Source organism: Canis lupus, chromosome 11, assembly GCF_003254725.2.
Source record: "Canis lupus dingo isolate Sandy chromosome 11, ASM325472v2, whole genome shotgun sequence".
Classification (NCBI taxonomy): domain Eukaryota; kingdom Metazoa; phylum Chordata; class Mammalia; order Carnivora; family Canidae; genus Canis; species Canis lupus.
This window is the reverse complement of record NC_064253.1, coordinates 46,273,322-46,293,986: the sequence shown is the minus strand read 5'-3', so window position 1 is coordinate 46,293,986 and position 20,665 is coordinate 46,273,322. Positions and strand designations below refer to the sequence as shown.

The window sequence follows — 20,665 nt, the reverse complement described above, 5'->3', positions numbered from 1 at the left end:
AAAGTCAAAATTTGTGTATTAATTTTGCAGTATTATGTTTCAGGAGGATAAAAAAATTAAAAATTATTTGGAAAACAAATCTCCTATAAATATTTATATGTAAACTTTATACTTTAAGGATAAGTATAATTATAAATTTATAAATATGTAAATATAATATAAATTTATAAATAGAAATGTTTTCTAACAAATATTTAAAGAAGAAAGGAGTCCATTAAATATGATTTAGTCACTATTTCTATTTTAATCCAGTAGAGAAAATAAAGTCTAGGTGAAGGATAACCTTAATATTAAACATGAACCTCTACTGTGGGTAGATAGTGCTATGATATTTTACAGATATTTTACATGATATTTTCTTATTCTTTAACATTTTTATGAACTGTCAAATTTAAATTCTGAATGTCAGTGTATTAGTCAGTAAAAACACCTTGTATTATTCTTCATTGATTCGTTTTTTTGTGGGCTTGTTCATCTTATTGAATATCTTATCTGGAAACCACATTATATGCCCAGTTTTTTTGGATGATAACTACTATTGGAAGTTTTACAGATTATCTCTTTCATACATTGTGATTTGGTGTATTGTCTCATCAATCAAGTTTGATGAATTATTTAAGAATTATTTAAAGCAGATTCTTAATTATTATAAGATAATGCTATTCCAGTGAAAGATATTTTAGAAATCAAATATCTTTAGAGCAGTGCAAAGATACATAAACTCTTAGAAGTATAGATTTCAAAGGCTTCTTAGAGGTCAGCAGCTTTACCCTCCTATCTATGGAAACAATCATTGTTTATCCCTGGGTGGCGCAGCGGTTTGGCGCCTGCCTTTGGCCCAGGGCGCGATCCTGGAGACCCGGGATCGAATCCCACGTCGGGATCCCGGTGCATGGAGTCTGCTTCTCCCTCTGCCTGTGTCTCTGCGCCTCTCTCTCTCTCTCTCTCTCTGTGACTATCATAAATAAATAAAAATTAAAAAAAAAAAAAACTAAGTCGTTTTTCCTCTTCTAAATATTCTTAATGATGAGGAGCTAATTTCTAGAAACACAATACTTTCTAACATTGGACCTTATTATTAGAAAATTTTATTTTTTAGTGAAAAAAATCTAAATCTAATTCCAAAAAGTTTTCATCCTTGTGGGAAACATTAAAAAAAAAAAAAAAAACTATATAAGAATCCTAGGAGAAAGTATAGGAAAATAAAGTTATAGAAAAATATTGAGGTGAAAAAAAAGAAAAATATTGAGGAATACTAATGAAAATAGCATTTTTACAAAAGATTTATTTATTTAAGAGGCAGAGGGGCAGGGGAGATGGAGAGAGAATGGAGGCAGACTCCACACTCAGTGTGGAGCCTGATGTGGGGCTCCATGTCAGGAGCCACAAGATCATGATCTGAGCCAAAATCAAGAGTGGGATGCTCAACCAGCTGTGCCATCCAGGCACCCCATAAAAATAGCATTTTGAATGTTTATAATTTTCCAGAATTACTCTAAAAGCTTTATACATATTATTTAAGTTAATTTTCATAATCCTCATGATGTGGAGGCAATTATATTTCCATTTTATAGAAGAAGAAATTAGACATGGGAAGATTATTATAGCTAGTAGAAAGTGCTAGATAGAGCCATGGGGTGCCTGGGTAGTATAGTTGGTTTTGCATTGGACTCTCCGTTTTGGCTCAGGTCATGATCTCAGGGTCTTGAGGTTGACCTCCGTGTGGTGCTCTGTGCTCAACATGGAGTCTGCTTGGGATTCTTTTTCCCTCTCCCTCTGCCCTTCCCACTCATTCTTGCATTCTCTCTCTCTCAGATAAATAATTAAATGAATAAATTTAGAAAAAAAGAAAAAAAGAAGAAAAAAAGAAAAATGCTAGAGCTAGAATTCAAAGCTGGGTAGCCAGGCTCCGGAACACACACTCATAATCAGCTCTCAAATGGGGGGAAAATACAGCTGAACTGGGAAAGAAGAAGAGCTGAGAATTAAGGAGCTTTGGGTTACTTCAACCTAGAAATGGGGCACATCGCTTTCTCTCATCTTTCTTTGGCCAGAACACATCACACATCACGTGGTTCCAGCAAAGGGGCTAGAAAGTATTGATTTGCGTGTTTCTGAGGGAACTACCAAATATAAGATTTGGTGTAAACCCAGCATAATCTCTGAAACATTTCTAAAATACCCAAACCTACCTTTATGACTGTTTTTTTCCAATCTCCTTTAGCCTCCATATTATAATCTAAACTCTGTCTATCTATTAATGGAAATGAGTTTCATTGCATGTTGATAGCTCGGTGTGGATAAGTAGATGCAAGGATTGAATACTAGCTGTAAATGAAGTTATATTGCAACACATTAATCTTTGAGATAAAAAGATGGAACCAGCCAAAACTCTTCCCTCCCTATGTCTTCTTCTTTCTTGTGGAAATATTTTATTTTGGGATGTCCTTGCCATTCACTAATACCTTCAAAGATTGATTGGATTACAATCTGCCAATTAATTCAGAAGATATGTCAGGGACATTTACAAAAGTGATCTGAAGTTTTTAGGTACTTCTCATTTATAAAGCCCTATCTTTGCTTTCTGAAATCCTTTTCTGTGCTGCCTTTGGTATGCCACAGAAATGAGAAAATGATTTATTTCTGCAGATTATATTTACTTGCATATATTTACTCTTTATTTCTTGCATGTATAAAGAGTAAGAGATATGGCAACATAATGGCATTGCTTAAATTTCTAAGTTTTTATAAATATTTATTATATTAGTAAGATATGGTATCATCGTTTTAAATATGAGCAAACTGGGTCTGAGAAAAATTCAGCTAGGATCCAGATCTAAGTTTTTATGACTATAAAGCCAGTGTGGTTTTCACTAAACCACACATTTTCTAGCTAAAGGATCTACATAGGTCATTTTTTTTACCTCATTCTTATTTTTTATAGCAATTGAGTACAAAGAGCTAAATTTTTTCAGTGTTATATAGATATAACAATGCAGGTTTACAAGCAACTTGTTACATAATTGTATGCCAACATTCTCATTATGATATTTCTTGCTCATATTCTAGCTGACATCTTGTGCATAAATAGTCACATCTGTCTTGGCTCTGAAATAGTGATACATATGATAAAATTCATAACAGATCTTGGAAAATATTTCATTTAATACAGTGACAGCAAAACATGAACTAAAATAAAGCCACACATAGCATATGGAAACAAATTACCACGTAACTCAAATTTAATTTCATCTTCAGAAATGAATGTGAGAAAAATATTCTAAATTGTACTGATTTTGTAACTGGCTAGCAAGAATATCAACAAAGTCATTGGTAATGCTTGCTTTCTTTGGCTTTCAAATAACACTCCTTTGCATTTCCTCTACTTCTATGTGCTCTTTTAAAAACTCCTTTAAACTTTGTTTCTTAAATGTTGGTGCCCTTTAAAATTTACTCTTGGTCTTCTTTTTGCCATTCTAAACACTTAATGACATTAATTACTGTGCATTTCATTAGCACCTTATGCTGATAGATTCCAAATCTTTATTTCTCATATAGATCATTTCTCAAATGAGGATACATACATATTCTTGAGCACCTCTATGATATTTACATGTAGATGAACAAGAATCATCTCAAATTCTTCACGCCCAGTAACTGAAGTTATTATCAAACCTCTTCAACATTCTTTGTCCCATATCTAATTTAGTAGCAGCAAAAATCACTCCATTATTTAAGTAAGAGATCCGGATGTCACCCTTGGTTCTCCCTCTTATGACATCCAGGTAATCCCCGTGTTCTCTCAGTTCTGACTTAGTAACATCGGTCAAAATTCTGCACTTCTTTCTCAAATCCCATTGCCATTTTGAAGCATCAGAATTTCTCTCAAATAATTTCAGTTGCCTCTTGACTGGTACTTGCCCTACCAAACTACAAATAATTTATATATTGAGCTGATAAGGAAAGATTGGTACAGATGAAGCAATATAAAACTAGATCAACTCAGCAAAACAAAAGATCAAGGAAGAAGTTTATATATATATATATATATACACACAGCCACACAGAAATTATATTATAAGCTCTGTCATATCAATAAGAAAATTATGTATTTTTTAATAAAATGTTGTAAAAGCTGACACAACTGGCTATTGGCAAAAAAAAAAAAAAATCCAATGACCTCTCACTGTGTAACTGTTAAGTTAAATATCTAAATGTAAAAAATAAACTAAAAAAATGGAAGAATATATGGGTCTATTTAAAATATTTGAGTGAGAAAGTTCCTACTGAGCAAGAAATAAAAGTCACAAAAGAAATGATTGGTAGATATAACTACATAAGCTTCTATAGTGAAAGATACCACAAATAAAGCTAAAATTAAGCAGAAAGCTAGAAATAAATATTTGTAACTCTTTAGACAGATTACTATCTATGATGAAATTATAAATATCTCCTAAAAATTAATATAAAAAGAATCAAATAGAATAAGAGAAGAATTGTCAAAAGATACAAAGAAAAAAAAACCACAAGCACATAAAAGAAATATGAAACATGCTGATGTGTGTCCAGTTTTATTTTTTATCAGAAAAAAATAACTAAACACAATAAATTCTATTTCTCTCCTATCATTTCTTTTTATTTTTAAAATTTCATTGAGATATAACTCACATATAACTCACATACCATATAGCTCACCTACTTCAAGTGTGGAATTCAACGGTTCTAGTATATTCACAGGGGTATAACCATCAGCATGAACTAATTTTAGAACAATTTCATTTCCCCCCAAAGTTACCCCATGCCCATTGGTAGTAACTTCTTATCTTACCCCTCTCAGCCCAAAGCCTAGGCAATAATGTGCCTTCTGTCTTTATATTGACTTTTTCTAGATATTTCATATAAATTTAATCGTATGATATGTGTTCTTTTGTGACTGCCATTTTCACTTGATTTAGTGTTTTCAAGGCTTATTCAGATTATACTGTGTGTTGGTACTTCATTTCTTTTTATTACAATAATGTTTCATATATACTAATACCACATATTAATCATGCATTTACCAGTTTGTGGAAATCTAGGTTATTTCCCTTTTTTGTCATTATGAATAATGCTGCTATGTACATGTCTGTACATGTTTTGTGCAGACATATATTTTTGTGTTTTTCTGGGTATATATCTAAGAGTGGCATTCCTTGAAGATGTTTATTTTTGATAAATATTTCATTTTGAATTTATACATCAAAATATCATTTTTCAGTCAGGTAGCATAAGAATAAAATAGATATTATATCTATTTTGTTGTTGTTGTTGTTCTACTTTTACTCTTCTGTTACTTTCCATGTGCTTATGTTAATTATATGTTTAATTTGAAAAAATATAAGGAGCAAAAACACCTGTAATCAGGATACATATTAAAAGTAACAGAGGACAAAATGGTAACCTACCCACTTCTCCAATTCCATACCAAGAAACAACTATTTTTAAAGCTTCAGTGTATTATTTTTAAGAAAAACAAGATTATGCACACATATAACTTGAATGTCTCACCACTGGCGTATTTTCATGTCATCTGACATTGATATACTGCATTTTAATAGCTTGAATAATAATTCCTTTTTATTATCCAAGTAGTGTAGACTTGAGTTTGTTTAAATAAGCATTTATTAAGAGAAGTTGTCTTTTTAATTATGCCATTGTTGTTCTTTAGATTTTAAGTTCCTTTCGATTTTCTCATGCATATTTTTTTTAAGATTTCATTTATTTATTCATGAGAGACAGAGAGAGAAGCAGAGACACAGGCAGAGGGAGAAGCAGGCTCCATGCAGGAAGCCTGATGCAGGACTCAATCCCAGGACTCCAGGATCTTACCCTGGGCCGAAGGCAGGCGCTAAACCGCTGAGCCATCCAGGGATCCCCTCATGCATATTGTTTTTTGTTCATTTTTAAGAAATGAATTATTACTAAAATATGTGGCTATAGTTGGCCAAAAATGTTCTGTTATGTTCAGCTAGGAGGTCAGAGTAGGCAAGAAAAATAAATACAGTTGCATTGGGGAACATTTTTTACCAGTTATGAACTTAGTGTCAAACAAAGTATCTTTGAAAGCTTGAATGACTGAATGTGTATTTCATCATGACCTTAACTGGACATAAACACAATCACTATGGAAAATAAGGAAAAAGAGCCTAGGACTTGATGTCATAGAGTTCAGCAGACTATAACTGTTTTCCTATTTTCCACAATTCGAATTAAAAACCTTGGTAGATGTGCTATAATTTTTTAAATATTTTATTATTTATTTATTCAGGAGAGACACAGAGAGAGACAGAGACATAGACAGAGGAAGAAGCAGGCTCCCTGCAGGGAGCATGATATGGGACTTGATCCCCAGACCAGGATCACATCCTGAACCAAAGGCAGACACTCAACCCCTGAGCTACCCAAGTGTCCCTAGATGTACTATTAGATTCTAGCATGAAAGATAAATTTTGAAATTCAGATTTATCTCAACCTATCTCAACAACTTAGTACATTTTTCCTGAACATGGCAATTTGATGATGTAAGAAATTCTGTAAATCAAGAACCAGTTTGATATTCCTTGCATTTTATTTTATTTGTTCAAAGATTCAACACAGGGATAAGGATGGAACGTGCTCATCAATAAAAAGATAGTAACATGAAAAGGTAGTAGTAGTAAAAGAGAAGAACCCTATTACCACTGAAAAATTTGAAAAATGAGAACTTCAAAACCTCTAAACGTCTTTCAGCTTTTATTTAGTATAAATTACCATTCCAGAAGATCTTCCTCTGTGCTTAAAAAATATTTTTATTTCTTATTCTTTTTTGGACCACTTTCCTCATTGTGACCTCATAATCTATATAAGTGTACTCTTAAATAATTTATTTCAGTATTGGTGATAAGTAGCAGAAAGGGTAATTTTTAAAGAGCTGTAATGATGTCAAGATACTATTTCTTTTAATAGGACATATGTGAAATGTGTGTAATTTTTTATCATCTGAAATAATTTCAGGTAATTTGAAGACAATTCTTTAGAATAGGAAACCATACTCAACCCAAAGGTACAAGAGTTCATTGCAATGATAATGTTATTAGCAGATTTTCATGAATAAAATGTGTCAGGTGTTAATTTGACTGATGCTCCTGAGATTTTTCCTCTTTGTCAATTCCTTTCTAGCTTCAAGATTTTAGCAGTAAAGTCTAAAGTTAGTCACAGAGCTGTAGAATTCAATTTGTTTTTTCTCTTCTATTTCTTATACTCAATAATGATAATGATGATAAGAATAACAGAAGCACTATGAGATAGGTTAGTATCCCCATTTTGAGATGAGAAAACAGAGGCTCAGAGAGATTAAATATCAATAGTATGTGATGGTTCAGGAACTCCATACAGGTTGCTAAATGTAGAACCCTAAACCCTATGTACTATGATATACTACAACACTATTATCCTAACATTTCCTTTTGTGTCTTGATTTACACCATTTGTCCCTATTTAATGTTTCTGCTTGTTCATCCCTGTATATGTGAATCTGTGGTATGACACAAAGAACCTCCATTTTATCATGAAGAGAATTGTACCATATTTATTTGGTCACTTAGTCTAAAACTTTGAAAATAGTTCAGTAAACATTTTCTGACCTACGTATTTCTTTAAAATATAAATTTCATATAGTATTCAATATTATAATTGATTTTGTTAGCTGCTGAAGAGTTTGCAGGTGTGGAAACTAAAGGTAAACATAGTATGGTGCCTCTGCCTAGTGGATGCTTATCCTCTGGGTAAAAAAATGTGATCTACTCTTATTTGCATAATCTATTTCAAGTATTCTTGAATTTTAATTTGGAATGTTATTTAGAGACTTTCATTAAACATACCCATAAAGCATTTAACAGACTGGCTCTTACAAGGGCATACATTACAAGGTAGCAAAGTAAATGGAATCTGTTCACTGTGTTGTACCCAGCATGAGTTTTTACCAGTTATGACCATTTGTAGTTTAAAGGGTCATTAGATACTTTGTCATTGGAGAAAATGTACATGTATGCATGTGCATTGCTTGTATAAGTGCTTTTGTGTGCATGCATATGTATGTATACATGCTTTTTAAAAAATATATACACATGCTTTTTTATGGGAAAAGGAGCACTGGAAAATTTATTCTTGCATTCCTAACAACCCAACAGAGGCTGAATTTTCTTCAACTTGAAGGTCCAGAAAAATGATAAAAATTGAAACCTGGTCCTGAGCAAATGTTCACCTTGATGATTTGCCCCATATTCCCAGTCAAGAAGTAGGCCTATCTTGTATTATCTATCTAAAGCTAAAGTCTTAACGTTTAATAAGGAAATTAAAGCCTAGGGGAAAAAATTTCAATGTTAGAAGCCAATAAAAAAGAGAATCAATAATTTATTTTCCTGTGAGAAAAAAATGACCTTTGGGTTGGCCAGTAGAAAAAAAAATGTCAGTAATCTACTGTATGTTTTTATTTTTGTATTTTTAAAATATTTTATTTATTTATTAATGAGAGACACAGAAAGAGGCAGAGACATAGGCAGAGGGAGGCTCCATGCAGGGAGCCTGATGTGGGGCTCAATCCCAGGACTCCAGGATCAGGACCAAAGGTAGGCGCTAAACTGCTGAGCCACCCAGGGATCCCAATCTACTGTATGTTTAAATTTTACAGTGATTGCTAAACCCAACGTTCTGTTTTGTTTTGTTTTGTTTTCTGAGAAGAAGAAAGACAAACTCAATAGTATTACATTTTATATATTAATGTTTTTATTCTGTTTCCATGTCTTATGATCAGATATTTACACCGAGATTGGAAGTAAAGGTGAAATAGTCTAAAAAATCTTTTACAGGGCAGCCCGGGTGGCTCAGTGGTTTAGCGCCGCCTTCAGCCCAGGGCGTGATCCTGGAGACCCGGGATCAAGTCCCACATCGGGCTCCCTGCATGGAGCCTGCTTCTCCCTCTGCCTGTGCCTGTGCCTCTCTCTTTCTGTCTCTGTGTCTCTCATGAATAAATAAATAAAATCTTTAAAATAATCTTTTACAAATAAGAAAATGGGGGACAAAAAAGGTTTTAAATGGAAATATTTCTGGGTTTTAGCTGCATTAGGACTAGATTCTTCCCATTGCACCATGAACTTCAAACTTTACGGTTATTACAAAGGAGATTTTTAAACACCATTGCCTCTCATTTGTCATTGTAGATTCAGTCATGTCAAGTTTGATTCAGGCATGGGTGAAAACGAACTGGATGAACATTCAATAAAATTACCATAATGGCACAAGATTCACTATTGTGTCCCCAGAGACAAGAGTGCTGTCTGGCTAAGAGATGCTCAATTAGCGTTTGTTGAATAGATGAATAAAAGTGACCAGTGACTGTAATGGCTACTCACTTTTTAGAAAGAATCACAAGCACAAGCCAACCTGCTGAGGACATGCCAGGGGAAACAGATTACTGTATTTACTTGAAGTGGAGGAAATATCAACATCTGCTTATCTGCCAAGGGTGCCTGCTTAAAAATAAGTTTGTGTGCATTTGCAGGAACTTGTGAGTCTCCTATTGAAAATGAACAGGAGACTGATGAGTTCCCGGGAACACCCACAAATCTTCCTACTCATTTCTACTGCTTTTCAATGGACAGCATGCTATGACTAGTGCTTACCAGTTTTCAGTGCCTCCAAGTTTGGAGTATAAATTTAATTTTTATACAAGTAGTTCACCTAGGCAAGGATACTTATCAGTTCCTCTTGGACATCAGTAGGTATGCTTGATTAGCTTGTCTGGGTCAATCCAGCAAACGAATGTGTTTCTTCTATGCTAAGTTCTATATCTTTGTAAATTGAGCAGTTTATAAGAACTATTTTAAATGATGTCCTCTTTTGTTTTATAAGACCCAAATGGAAGAATGAAATGAATGAATGTCAAGGTTTATTTGAAAGGGAATTTATAGACATTGTCGGAAAGAAAAAAAAATGAAAAATCATATGCATACATATTATATTGGTATTACTCTAAGCATTTTTTTTTCCTGGTTGTATTTCTCAGGACTTTGTTAACTCTATAAATGTCCAGACTGTTTTCTCAATTTTTTTGAAAAAAGTATTTCTTCTGTTCACGTTTAACATCATATTATGTAATTTTTCATATTTCAGGATTGTTTGATAGGCTCATATTTAGCATCAACATTTATAAAACAGATCTGTTCTTAAACTTCTTGAAGAAGCCTTTCCTGAAACCACACAAAGTTGATCCTTTTGTTTATAGTCTGTTCATGGTACTTTTTAACAAGAGTGGCAGTTTAAATCTTTTCAAGGGATGGTTGAAGTAAATGTATGAAGTTGATGAAATGTATGCTAAATTAGGGAGAAGTAGATGATACTGTAACATAACCAAATCTAAAGACTTTCAGATTTATTTAGAAAAATAAATGACATTTAAGGGTTAGATTTCAGTTAAATATTCTATAATAATGAATGGTAAAGTTCCTCCCAGTGTATTTCTGCCCTTTACAATTTTGTCTTCACGAGATTCAATAAATTTCCTTATATGTAAGCTCAGACAACAATCTTTTTCCTTCATTTTTACTTTTTTTTTTTTACAACATGCTGCTTTAATTTTTTTCAGTTAAAGTCCAATTTGTGTCTTATTTCTGTGGGACTTATTTAATTGATTTCAATTATCTTGGCATAAATATAGACAAATATTTAATAAATCAAAAAACACATTTTCAGATAGAAGTATTGCCAATCACTGGTCAGTAGACCTCCTTTTTTCCACCTTCATGATCTGATATTATAGTTATCAGCCTCCTCCTCCTTCTTCTCTATCTCCCCATCTATATCCATGAGATGATTGTCCTTGTAAGGTAACACTGCTTGCTGTGGCTTAGATGAAATAACTTATGGGCTATGTTTTCTTTCTAGTATCTTGGCTGTGATGTGTACTCTGAAAAGTCTATCATATCAGAATTCAGTAAGGTGGCATAAGTATCATCCACTAACATTGTTCTTTAATATTAGTAATAAATTACTAGACTCTCTAACATAAAATAAGGTACAGTCAGTACATAGTGCTTGAGAACCACTTTTTTTGGGACATATACTTTATCCTAATGCCAAAAGTTTTCTTACTGTAGTGACAAGTTATGACAGACTATTGCCTTAATCCAAGAAGCTCATCTGACCCTGATTTAATAAGCAGAGAGAACAAATTTTTACTCTCTTTCCCAGACACAGATCAATAACATGAAACTTATATGTCAGTTGACTTCAACTCAACACATCTATTGAGCATCTATTTTCAGATGCTGTATCGGATCCTGGGGTAGAAATTGACAAGGAGAATGTCTAGAAAACAGACACATTATTATTATAACATTCTATGTATGTGGCTCTACCTCACTCATGGTAAATCACAAATCAGGCTTTCTTCCTGTCCATTCCCTGCCCCATTACCTTCGGGCAATGTGCCTAACTCATTGGTGCTCATATCTTACATGTCTGAAATATTATATCCTTGTTAGTCTAAGTCTGTATTATTCTTCCATCTTCAACCTTAACTTGAAGGACTTCTGATTTCTGTTTCTCTATTATTCTTTTTGTTCCCTCTTTGTCTCTCTTTCAGCATTCTATCTAAAGCATTCACTTTATTTCAGGTTACGCAAGTGGTAACCCCTGAATATATCTTACAATAATAGCATGTTATCTCATAAAAGCAAAACATGTTGTTTCCTTTTCTTTCTCCCTCTCTCTCTTTTTTTGTGTGATACTATTTAAATGTGTGCTCATCCCTCCCACCACCATTCCCCCAGCTTTAAGAGAGCTTTTCCTTAACTCGGATTTTTTTTGTATGTGACTACCATTTAAATAAGACTTTATAAATGTTCTACTTTAGAGGCCTCGGTAACTGCAAGCATTGCAGCCATCCCAAGTAGATCACAATTTGATGATGAAGTGGCATGGTTTTTTTTTCTTCACTTCTCCAGAAAGACTCCTCTTACTTGATTGCTAATCAACCTTAAGCAATATTGTCATTTCAAAAATAATTCTAATAATTTAAAAAACAGCCCAATACTAATAATGAAAATAATTTTCATTTAGTAAGAAAATTATCTGATGTAAGGCTATTAGGAAGTGTCAGCAGCAGAAGGTTCCATTTCTCTAAGATTTTATCTGCTGAAGGAAATACTAATTTTGAGAGAAAAAACTTGTCCCTGGGAATACAAACTATTCATGGGAACTTTTATTAGATCCAATCCTGTCAGAAAACCAAGGCATTTATAAGGAACGGGGGGGACCAAAAGAAAACTCTGGGAACCCAAATTTTCTAATATGAACCACTCCTGATCTTCAAGGATGATTTTAGCTTCATCAAAACAAATTTGGAACATCATGTAGAGAGAAAAACAAAGACTTCCTGTAAAAATTGCAAGTCAAAAACAAAATCAAGCATTACATTTCTTCCTTTAAATTGGAGGAGAGGAAATAGCAATAAAAGGAATTATGTGAGTAGAAATGGTATACACTCTGCAAAAATCCAGTGGCACATATTATTTCCTGAAAGTGAAAAATCTAATTAAAGTTTCATTTGTCATTGTCTTCAAATTGGAAGAAGCCCTGTCTTTTTAATTAAACTATATTAGCTCAAGCCTTTCTGCCTACTATGAATTAATTGGCTCTTCCAATTGCTCTTTCTAGGAAGAGTATAGCATTTAAGGACTGCCACAGAAATTATTTATTTTTTCATAGTACAGTTTTACTACATTAACTACATTGGATTTTACAGATTCAATTCTTTCAGCCTCCAGTTTTCATCCTAATCGTAAATATTAGCCAACCAGGTCTTTCAAATAATTCTAGAACTGTTACCACTTGTTATATCAGTGCTTGATCTGCTCTGCAATGAATTTCCTCCCTCTTCCCACTCTTTATTTTATTTCTGAGTTTGGCTAAACATTGTGCCAGTAAGTTGAAAGAATGTGAATCTAGCAGAATAATCCACTTTTAGGTCTATTTGCAATTCAAACATAATTCACGGAATTGGTTAATATATGAAAAATTTAGCAAATCTAAAGGAACTCCATGTTATTCCCTTGATTTAGATAAATACATTAAAAAGCCTTTTATTTTTCATTTACCCACCATAAACCAAAAAAAAGTAAGGGAGGCAAATCTAATCACTATACAGTCACTCTCACTTGTCCGGAGTGAATTACCAAGATGAAAGAGTGTGCTAAGCAAGTTGAATGTTGTTTCTGAGGATCTTACTGGAAGAGGATCTGGCTTAAACAGAATGGAAATTCTTTTGAGTTCAGTTGTTTGTATTGACCAAAAATTTCTGTGCCTGAATGGCACCCGGAATGTTTATCCTATGAGCATCTTATTCAAAAGTTCCACTTCCCAAGCAAAATTTTACTCCTCAAAAGGAGTACAACTTCATATTTTTTAATTTTTTTTTTAATTTATGATAGTCACACACACACAGAGAGAGAAAGAGAGGCAGAGACACAGGCAGAGGGAGAAGCAGGCTCCATGCACCAGGAGCCCGAAGTAGGACTCGATCCGGGGTCTCCAGGATCGCGCCCTGGGCCAAAGGCAGGCGCCAAACCGCTGCGCCACCCAGGGATCCCAGTACAAGTTCGTATAACTAAAGAATCCCATTTTGATATTTGCTGATCAGTTCCATAACATCCAGATCGTTATATCAATCTACTGTAATACAACTACCACTTCAAATGCACTTTTTTCATAGATGGATTTTTATATTTGATTGCTAGTGATAAAATTTAGCTATACAACTAAGTAATGCCATGTGGGCTTAAATTGTAATGTGTACATTTTACTTTAGAAAACACATTCTGGGTTCTGAATTATTGACTTATTTATATCTGAAATTCTAAACACAGTTAACTTATGATTTGGGAATTGTCCACAGACAGACAAATGTAGATAATTGAACATCTGTCCTGGTTCCCTGAGGTACTCTAAATATTTGCTCCTTTTAGATCACTGTTTTTAGCATTTCAAAAATACCTACAGAAATTATATACTTTTCTATAGTAATGCTCCATTTGTTAACAAAACCCAAAATTTTATCCACTCACTCTGATAGTGATCATTTTATGCTGATCAGGACTGTTTGCCAAATTGTAGGAACAGCTGTGATGTGGTTGGTTAATCAGACACAATTATCAAGGCTACATAATAGGTGGGCATAGTGGCTCGAATTGTATGTATCAGACACAATCCATCTTTAAAAAAAAAAAAAAGCAGACTGAGTGCTGTAGGAGGAAAAATATTTTCAAAATAAAAACCCGTAGGAAAAAGTAACAATGATAAAATAATCCTTGATTTCTTTTTTGTACTTTGTTCAACTAATTTTCATTAAGTGTCAGCTTTGGGTAAGCCCTAACTGTGCTATTCACTAAGAACATGCAATTGAGAACAACTGACATGATGCTTGTCTTCATGGAATTTATATTTTGTGACTAATAAATTGTACATTTATTAATGTAACTTCACAGTGAAACATACATGAGTTACAAGATACATTAACATTTATGTTGAAGGAAGAAATCACATGCTATGAGAGCACAGAAGAGAAAAGCCTAACCTCTTCTGTGTTGGGTGGAGGAAGAGGACTAGATCTAATAATCAAGAGTGAGTGTGGTTATAAGGATGAGAAGAATGTTCCAGGCAGAAGGAGCATTATATGCAAACACACTGAAATTAAAGCCAATTAGCTAAGGAAGCAGCTAAAGAAGACTAATATGAATTAAAACATGAAGAGTAAAGGGGAAAGTAACTTAGGTTGAACTTAACAGGTAGATAATGGCTTTAGATAATCTAGAGTCTTATGGGATATATTAATGGTTTTGATCTTTATTCAAAGAGCTTGAGAAGCTGTTGATAGATTTGAAGACAATGAACATATTTGTATTTTAAAAAAACATAGTATAAACAACAGGTCAGAGGAAGCTAAGTGTGACTACAAGGGCCCATTTGCAAGACCATTACAATAGTTTAGAAGAGAGTCATGGCTGTGGAGATGCAAATTTGAAAAAAAAAATGGATTCATTGGAGAGATATTTTGCAAATAAGAGTGAATTGACTTGGTTTTGATGAATATAGGTGGTAAAGCAGAGAGAGGGTAAGATGTCATTGAAACTACCATTTTTCTGGCTGAGCTAACTGAATGTGTCTTGGCGTGTTTCATGAGATGCAAGACAATGAGAGAAGATCAGGAGTAGAAAGAGAATCCTGAGTTAGGTGTTTATAATGAAACGGTTGAGAACTATTTTAGAGAAGCAGAACTAATCGAATCTCTAAGAGCTGTCCAGTGTGCTGAAATCTGCTAACTTGGTTCTTCGGAAGGTTTATTACCTCTTCAGCGGATAAAATTGCGATGCTACGGTATTACTGGGTTTTAAAAATAATTATCATTTGTTAAATGCATACAGTGTTCTAGGAACTGGACCAGACACTTTGCATCGTTATCTCCAAACTTCTCAGCAATCCTGATATAAGTATTATCACTGCTTTGCAGATAAGCAAATGGCAGAGCTAAGGTTCAAGCCCAGTACTGTGTGACCTCAATTGTATACTTTGGAGATCTTATTCCACATCTCTTAATCTAGTGTGAAAATGCCGTTAGACAAATATGGCTTTCGAGTAGCTAAGTGAATTTAAGTTATCTCTACTGCCTTTTGGAAGCTTTTTCCAAGAATACAAAAAAAAAAAAAAAAGATAATTCCATCTGTGATTGAAGAAAATTAAAAGCAACAGGCAGTTTGGGACATTGAATATACTGTGCATAAAGAAAGTGGTTAAAGGTTTTTAATATTGTTATTATGATGATCACCTATTTGAATGTTATTAATATGGTGGTGTATCACTTCAGATGTTAAGTGCTGAACAAATAGATTAATCTAATATGCAATTGGTAATATTAAAGTTTCAAAATCTACTGAAAATGAAAGGTGATTGTTAACTTGAAAAAAGTTTTTCAGTCATGTAGCATTTTATGCTTAAAATGCTATAAAATCAGTAAACGACTATCAAGTAATTATTGTTTTGAATTTCTGAAAATTAAAATGCTTTGTTTGGAAAGTATTGTGCTCTTTTGTGGATCACTGACAATTTTAAAATAGAATATTCTTCCAAGAACAGAGTGTAATTTCATATGAAATTATTTACATGATCCTTAGTACTTAACCAGTGAAATCATTATAGCTGGCATAATTAAGTTCAGTGGCATTATTTTATTTAGATAAATAAGTATTAGATAGATTAGAAAACTGTATCTCAAAGAAGGTAAGGTGATAATGTAAGGCTTACATAGTTATGTTTACACAAAGAGTTTACATAGTTATGTTTCCTGATGCTCAGTCTAACTTTCTGCTATCCTTCTCTTGTTTATTTCCTTGTCAGTTGCTACTGCAGCAATCCAAGATTGACTTTTCCTCAGGAATTTCTAAGTCTAACAGTATTATTCCTTTTACCCAGATCTGCCCACTGTGGTGATATTGAAGTCAACTATCCCTACACAAACTTAGCATGTTAGCACTGGGGGTCTGTCGAGTTCCACAGAGATGGCTGTAGGTCAGACTGGCCATTTAGAAAAGTGCCAGTGTGAGCCAATTAAAAACTAATGAGGCAAAAATACCTCCATCAGTTGGAGCTCACAGATGAGGTGAAAATGATTTGACAATAAGGCACAAATTGCTGTGATAATTGGAAGAAACAGTATATGGAAACTAGCTGTATTTGAACTTCCTTGTAAGAGATTTTTAATATACCTGACTTTCTATTGACATGTTTTGTGGTTTTGTTTGGCAAGGTTTCTTAACTAATGTTACTCAGGGATAATGTGTGGTAGAAGAGTAACAACATAACAGAGTACTACATTTTCAGTCCAAACACTTTTGGTTAAGTTCATTGTTACTGCGTATTAGACATATGAGTCTGGATCAGTCATTGTATTCTATTCATTTATTTTTATATGTCAATCTTTTATCTGGAGTGGAATCCCAGGGGAGCAAAAGTGAGGAAAGAAGAGAAGTAAAGTAGAGAAGGAGGGTAGTGAGCGAATATAAGATGGTGTATTATCAAGCTACCCACTGCTTCACAGAGAGACATAGCCATGGGACATCTGAGAGGTAGTGTAGATCCACTCTGCCTCATAGCAGACTGTTAGGTTTGAGAAGGATGAATAGTAAGTGATGCATTTGTTAGGATTTATCTCCTGCCTCATACTGGCCAAGATTTACCCCATTATTTTGAATTTTCTTGATTTCCAGGTTGTATTACCTGGCCTCTTTGAGCAGTTGTTGGGGAAGTCAGAGCCACAGTGAATCCGGTTTGATAGAACTTGAGTGATGGAGCTACTGTGATTCCTGCTGAGCAGACATGATGGAAGCCATATGGCAGCTCTGTCTTCACTCCTCACAGTGTTGGTAGTGTGTGAAGAGGAAAAAATGGCAGTGGTTGGCTGGCCAAGGGGTGGGGTCATGTTGGGTCAAGAAAATATGATACAGCACAATAACTGGGTTAAGTTCATCCTGTTTTCCTCATATTACTGATGAGGAAACTGAAATTAGGGAAATAAAGTAAGTTGGACAAGTTATTCTAGAACAGAGACGTTCAATCTCCTATAAAAGATTAATACTATATCTTAGACTTAATTCTCAGAGCTGTCTTAAGGAATAAATGCCATTATGTTATATTGAAAACATCTTGAAAACCATGGATCATTATGCACATATTATTATTGAGTAAGAAAAGTAGAAATGCTGCTGATTATTGCTATATTAGTCCACCAACCCATCAGTTACAATAGTATGATACTCAAAATAGTAATAACAAAGGGATTAGATGTATGTGACAGGTCTAATGAGTTTTTAATTGTCTAAATCAATAATTTTTTATTTCACTTGTCATACTTAGCTATCACATTAGATTTAGTTAGTTGGTTCATGTTATTTATTTATAGATCCTAAAATGTTATTATTTTTGGTTAGTATAGGGTTTTATTTTATTTTAAAATATTTTATTTATTTATTCATGAGAGACACACACACACACACACAGAGAGAGAGAGAGGCAGAGACACAGGCAGAGGGAGAAGCAGGCTCCTTGCAGGGAGCCCGACATGGGACTCGATCCCGGGTCCCCAGGATCACGCCCTGGGCCAAAGGCAGACACCAAACCACTGAGCCACTCAGGGACCCCCTATGGTGGAATTTTAATGAAACATTTATATAATTGTGTTCTACAAATAGTGACTGTCTTCTAAGTACTCAGTTGAATAAATAAGTTTGAGAATTATTGAATTAAAGCAGCAACTCTTTGTAGTACATCAACAAAAGAGAAGGAAGACAATCTTTTCTTAAATAAATTGAAATCAAAGTAACCTCAAGGTAGAGTCTACTGAAAAGTTTGACTGAGTCCAACTCTTACTTCCTAATTTGGGGATTCTATATCTTAGCCACCTGTAGGATAGATAGGTAGGGTAGGTGTTTAACCAAAACTTTCTTAGACATAAACTTTGTAGTTGAAATGGATTTGGAAAATAGTTTGCTAACCAGTAGAGAATGTTTATCTGCTATTATTATGTTTAGGAAAACATAAGATTATCTACTTTGACCACTAAATTTTGGAAGATGTTAAATCTGAATTAAGCATAATTAATTTCTCTCTTTAGTCATTGCTAATGGAATCCTAATCTTCAGATATAAGGATACCACTTCATTTTTATTTAAAATCCTTTTTATTACTCGATATTTTTCCATTTAATCTAACTGCCCTATGTCTACCTCTTGGTAAATATCTGCCTGGTTTTTACATAGGTGTTATTAAGGAGGAAATGAAGTGTACACCTCCCTAGCACAAAGATTGTAGATGCGAATCTTCTTGCTACATAGTGCCAATCCTTAAATTCTCCTTATTCACCTAATAATTATTCATAATGCTAAGAACAAAGTATCTGGTTACTCAGAACGACATAGTTATAATCACTTGCCAGACAATATTTGTTATTTATTTACTGTGGGGCAATGTTTGTACAAAGCCCCTTGGAATTGTGTATCAAACTGTTTTGGAGTCCTTTTGCCATAAATACCTAGTTACACAGCTGATACAGGTATTGTAACAGGTGAACACTACCATGAATTTGCCACCATATATAGAATTGTAGCCTATTTGCACTTGTCTCTCAAAAAATAACACCATTTAATTTTGCCTTCCTATCAGTCTCATTGCTTCCTGCTTGTGTATTTCATCTTTCCTGTTAAATGTCATCTCCTCTCCTCTTTGATATAATAAACAAAGAAAATGGTTTAATTCCAAAGAAAAATAATTTGTTTTCCCTCTATATGTCTATTTCTTTTAAGACATAACTTAAAGAAAAGACTTATTAAGCTTTGATAGGTCAGTCATTCAAGTAAATGCCAGAATCTCTTTTTGGGAAAATGATTAAAACTCTGTAGATACCTTATTATGCCCATCATTTTGCTTGCAGATATGAAACCTGTGCTAAATAACTTTTTAAGACTTTTTTCCAGCTCTATGGGTTTATGATTTTATAAGTCAAAGCATAAAATTATGATGATTTGGAAGTTAGAGGTTAAAAGCAGTATTACATTACAAATTGAGAGGAAATCACCACATCATTGACTACAGTGTGGCACTCTCTTCCAGTAAAAGGCATTTCTTGGTGCAAGACTAATCATTCATTTCCAAATAGGCCAAGATTTCTTACAATAGAACATAGAAGAAACTAGAAATTGTTAAGCACTTACTAGGAACCAAGCATTTTCAAATGTTAGGAGGTAAGTACTATTATGAACATTTTATATACAAGAAAGTAAGGCTCATAGCAATAGCACTCACATAGTTAATGTGTGTCATAACTGGGATTTGAATGTAGATCCTCCAGTTCCTCATGCTCATTTCACTCTCTCTGCACTGTTTTTGGGAAATTGCATCTTCTACTTTATCATCTTCATGCTACAGAGATAAAAGCCTCAGGGGTTTGAAGATGTAAATATGGGCATCATTTGATTACAATCCAGTATAGTTGGCAATGTTCTTGAGCTTAATATTTGTTATTATATGAAAGATTTATTTTACTTTTTTTGGTATTTTTAATGCAGACTATATTATTGTATACCTAAAGTAACAACACAAAAGTGTGTGAAGTAAAATGTTAAAGTCTCCTTTCTACTGTTACCAGTGCTTTCCCCTACACTTCTCATTCCTATTTCCCAGAAACAAATATTTTAAACAAGTTGGTATGTGTTTTCTAGAGTGTTTTCTATATGCATACATATTTTCAGTGAGTTTTAATTTTGCATTTTTTCTGTAACTTAGTTTTAAATCTGTAGATCATTATGTGCTTATTTTAAATAGCTCATACTGCTGTACTTTAAAATATGTACATATTTAAATAGCATAATAATTTATATCATTATTAATATCTACCTTATTTTAGTGCCTACAAAATACTAAAATTTCAAACTTTTAATTTATTAAATGAATCAGTGTCTTTTTTACTGATATAAACATTTTTGTAGATGTCTACAAGAGAATTAACAGATTAAAATTGTATGTACATTTAAATATTAACATTTCC

General features: G+C 33.5%; 1 protein-coding gene across 10 annotated transcripts in view; it reads left to right on the top strand.

The window, feature by feature from the left end:
* LINGO2 (leucine rich repeat and Ig domain containing 2) overlaps positions 1–20,665 on the top strand; it is a 1,134,307-nt gene that overhangs the window by 267,996 nt on the left and 845,646 nt on the right. The window lies entirely within an intron of this gene.